This window comes from Piliocolobus tephrosceles, chromosome Y (genome assembly GCF_002776525.5).
Source record: "Piliocolobus tephrosceles isolate RC106 chromosome Y, ASM277652v3, whole genome shotgun sequence".
NCBI classification, from domain to species: Eukaryota; Metazoa; Chordata; class Mammalia; order Primates; family Cercopithecidae; genus Piliocolobus; species Piliocolobus tephrosceles.
Genome location: NC_045456.1, coordinates 14356117 through 14361205, shown reverse-complemented (window position 1 = coordinate 14361205; position 5089 = coordinate 14356117).

Here is a 5089-nt window from a genome sequence, read left to right as displayed (position 1 = left end):
TCCGCCTGCCTCGGCCTCCCAAAGTGCTGGGATTACAGGCCCATAACTTCTTTGAAGGAAATATGGTTACCAAAAGAAAGGGGGGAAGGGAAGGAAACCCTTGAAAAGGATGTCTCTTATTTTGTAGCTATAACAGCTGAGTGTTATTTGGGTGAAATTGCAACTCTTGCCTGCCATGTGCTCTTTGAGTAAACACAGGCAGCACTTTGTATTTATTTGATTTTTGGTTTGTTTTCCATTTTGGTCAAAGAGTGGGCTCTGAACCCCTTGAGAGACACCAAGGTTGGTGTGGGGTGGGCTGTGGGTTTTGGAATCAGAGGAGCTGGATTTGTACGTGTTCTGCCCCCTTTTAGTGGGAGACATTCTACAAGGCCACTGTGGAAGGCACAATGTGGTCCCTTGAAATTGTCCATGCTGGGATCCCTGGGAACCTGTGAAGACATCACCTTCCATCACAAAAGGGACTGCAGATGTGATTAACATGAAGAGCTTTACAATGGAGAAATTATTCTGGATTTTACAGGCTATAAATCCTGGGTTATACAGGATCTTTAAAAATAGAGGAAGATAGAAGAAGAGGAGGCCAGAATAATGCTGTGTAAGAGGGACTTGACCTTCTGTTGCTGGCTTGAAGCTGGAGGAAGGAGGTCCCGTGTCAAGGAATGCCGGCAGTCTCTAGACACTGGGCAAAGTCAGGAAACAGATTTTCCCCCTAGAGCCACAGAAAGAATTTCTTTTCTTCCTTTTCTTTTCTTTTCTTTTGTTTTGTTTTCTTTTTCTTTTCTTTTCTCTTCCCTTCTCCCTTCTTCTTCTTCCTCCTCTTCCTCCTCCTCTCCTTCTCCTTTTCCTCCTCCTTCTCCTTGTTCTTCCCCTTATTCATCCCCTTCTCCTCTTGCTTTCTTTCTCTCTCTTTCTTTCTTTCTTCTTCTTCTTTTTTTTTTTTGATATAGAGTCTCATTCTGACCCCATGCTAGAGTGCAATGGCTCACTGCACCCTCGACCTCCTGGACTCCAGCAGTCCTCCCACCTCAGCCTCCCAAGTACCTGGGAGTACAGGCACATGCCACCATGCCTGGCTAATTGTTTTCATTTTTTTAAAGATGGAGTCTTCTTATGTTGACCAGGGTGGTCTCAAGCTCCTGGGCTCAAGCGACCCTCTTGCCTTAGCCTCCCAAAGTGCTGGCATTGCAGGCATGAACCACCATGCCCAGTCATGGAATACAGTTTTGCTGACACCTTGGTATTACCCAATGTGTTAGTCAGGGTTCTCCAGAGAAACAGAACCAATATTATATATATGTATATATATATGTGTATATAAAGAGATTTATTATTAAGGCATTGGCTCATGAGATTATAGAGGCTGAGAAGCCTGTAATCTGCTATCTGCAAGCTGCAAGGATAGTGGCATAGTTTAAAAGCCTGAGAGCTAGAGGGCCAATGGTGTTGACTCCAATTTGGGTCTGAAGGCCTGAGCACCCGAAGTATAGAGGGCACATCAATGTCTCAGCTCAACAGTCAGGCAAAGGGAGGGCAAATCCAGCCATCCTCTGCCTTTGTGTTCTGTTCAGGCCCTCAGTGGGTCGGAGGGTGCCCACCCGCATTGGGGAGGGTGATCTGCTTTACCCAGTTCAGCGATCCAAATGCTAAATCTCATCTGGAAACATCCTGAAAGACACATCCAGAAATAATGTTTAATAAGTTTTGTGGACATCCTGAGGCCTAGTCAAGCTGACATGTAGAATTAACCATTACCCCCAGTGACACCCATTTGGGATTTTTGACCTCCAGAACCATCAGATAATACATGTGTGCTGTTTTAAACCAGTAAGTGTGTGGCAATTTGTTAGAGCAGTGACAGGAAACTAACCCAGCCACTAACCTCTCTGAGAGTCAACTTTTCTCCCTTGTAAAATGAATATGATCATGACAATATTTCCCCAACCACTTCATACGTTACTATGACAATCAGTGACAGAATGTTTGAAAATGTTTCGAAACTATAAAAGCTTTGCCAGATCGAAAACAAAATCTGCTGCTCCCTTTGATCTAGTACTTTTCCTACCCACTCAGCTCTTCCTTTGCTGGACGGCTTCTGCATCTCCTAGGGTACATTTGATTTGGCCAATCTTTCCAATGACCTTTACCTTTTCTAAATGGGCGGCTGGGCCCAAGGCACTGACCATTTCTGCTTTTTAGAATCCATCATCGTCACCAAACAGAATGAGCTTTATACAACATTTTGGTATTTTGTTCGCAATGGAGTTTTTGCATCATTTTTGAGTTTTAAAATATGGCACTGTAATATTATGTATCTTGATGACTGCATTTAGAGATGACAACCTCATCTCTATAAAAAATAAAAAATTAGGCCTGGTGCAGCGGCTCACGCCTATAATCTCAGCACTGTGGGAGGCCGAGGCGGGCAGATCACCTGGGGTCACGAGTTCCAGACCAGCCTGGGCAACAGGGTGAAACCCTGTCTCTACTAAAAATACAAAAATTGGCCAGGCATGGTGGCACGTGCCTGTAATCCCAGCTACTTGGGAGGCTGAGGCAGGAGAATTGCTTGAACCCAGAAGGTGGAGGTTGCAGTGAGTCGAGATCACACCATTGCACTCCAGTCTGGGCAACAGAGCGAGACTCCATCTCAAAAATAAATAAATAAATACATAAGTAAAATAAATAAAAAATTAGCTGGGCATGGTAGCACATGCTTGTAGTCTCAGCTACTCGGGAGGCTGAGGCAAGAGGATGGCTTGAGCCCGGTGGGGGTTGGTGGCTGCAGTGAGCTGTGATTGTGCCACTATACTCCAGTTTGGGTGACAGAGTGAGACCCTGTCTCAAAGAAAAGAAAAGAAAGAAATCTGATGTATGTTCCAAGCAGGTTGCTATGGAAGCGGATTTTGTTTGGTCTCATCACTGCTTTGAAATGATGGAACTTATTAGAATCACCTCTAGAGTTTGAATTTAATGTATTGAAAAAGCGGCGCATATATTACTATATTAGAATTTTTAACAATATTGGATGACTATGTTTTAACACAATTGGTTTCTTTGTAATCCTATGTATTATCTGATGTATCAATGCATTATTTTACGCATTTAGAAACAATATTCACTAAATTGCTGAAGGGGGTCTGAGGCACAGACACATTATGATTCTTTCCCTCAATTTTTTTTTAAATTTTCTACTTCCAATTTATTTATTTTATTTATTTATTTTGAGACAGGTTCTCACTCTGTCATCCAGGCTGGAGTGCAGTGGTATGATCTCGGCTCACTGCAACCTCCACTTCCCAGGCTCAAGTGATACTCCCACCTCAACCTCCGGAGTAGCTGGGGCTACAGGCATGCGCCACCACATCCAGCTATTTTTTGTATTTTTGTAGAGATGGGGTTTTGCCACGTTGCCCAGGCTGGTCTGGAACTCCTGGGCTCAAGCGATGCGCCTGCCTCGGCCTCCCAAAGTGCTGGGATTACAGGTGTGAGCCACTGTTCTCGGCCTTTCCCTCAATTCTTTAACCTTTTGAGTTCAATTTTATCATCTGAATATTGGGTCTCCAGGGAGGATCTGGAAGAATCAAATATGATTTGATTCTTGAACACCTCCATGCCAAATGCAAAGTGTTTTCAGGATTCAAATGATAACTACATACAAAATTTGAAATGAAGAAAGAAGAATAGCAACAGCTCACATGCATTGGTTTGCTGGGTCTGCTATTATAGAGTGGGTTGCTTAAACACCACCCATTTATTTTCTCACAGTCCTGGAGGATCAAATCCAAGGTCAAGGTGTCAGCAGGGTTGAGTTTTTCTCAGGCCTCTCTCCTTGGCTTATAGATGACTGATTTCTCCCTGTGCGTGTCTGTGTCCTAATCTCCTTTTCTTAAAAGGACTCCAGTCAGATTGGATTAGAGCCTACCCAAATGACCTCATTTTACCTTAATTACCTTCTTAAAGGCCCTATCTCCAAATACAGTCACATTCTAAGGTAGTGGGGATCAGGACTTCAACCAACAAATTTTTGTGAGGAAACTATTCATCCTGGCCCATAACATCAGGGAAAACAAACAAAACAAAACAGAAAACAACAAAAAAGTATTGGGTGGCTACCTAGGTCAAGGGATACAAAAGGGGTTTTCATCCACCTTATCTCAGCTCCATGACAGGTGATAGTTCTTTTTATCTTCACTCCTCTTTGTATACTTCTCTAAGTATGACCTCACATAATGCCCCCTGTACAAGTAGCTTCCTTCATGGTTTTGGTTCTAGTCTCTCTAAGGAAAATTAGAAGCAAAATTCAAAAGCAAAGAAGGATCAGAGGTTTGTAAATGAAGTTGGAAAGTCCTTCCCCCTTCCTCATCTCATATGGGAAGCTCATGGTGGGCCCTTATTCAGAGAAAAGTCATCATCTATAAACATCAAGGAAAGATCATCACTTCCAGCATGCCTTCAATTTCAATATCTTGGGAGAGCAAGAACGGACTTTTGTGCAGCCTACACATATATCTGGAGGTTGCCAAATAACACTTCCATGAGTTTCCCAGACTAAATTAGTTCAGGAAATAGATATGAATAATTTGCTTTATCATGAATGGTTCTTTATGCATAGCAGCTACTGAATACCATTGTCATTTAAAGCAAACTTGGACTTTGCTTTGACTTTTAATTTGTACCTAGGGACCTATTTGCACTGGGTGGTCTTTCTTTTGAGTCATATAACATGAAAAGTTAGGGATATTATTCGGCCTCTCTCTTCTCTAAACAGATGATGATAAGATCTACCTAAACTTTGGTTTAAAAAAAATGGAGAAGAAGGCCGGGTGTGGTGGCTCTCGCCTGTAATCCTAACACTTTGGGAGGTTGAGAAGGGTGGACCCCTGAGGTCAAGAGTTAGAGACCAGCCTGGCCAATATGGTGAAACGCCGTCTCTACTAAAAATACAAAAATTAGCTGGTCATGGTCGTGGCCGCATGTAATCCCAGTTACTTGGGAGGCTGAGGCAGGAGAATCGCTTGAACCGGGAGGTGGAGATTGCAGTGAGCTGAGATTGTGCCATTGCACTCACTCTAGCCTGGGCCACAGA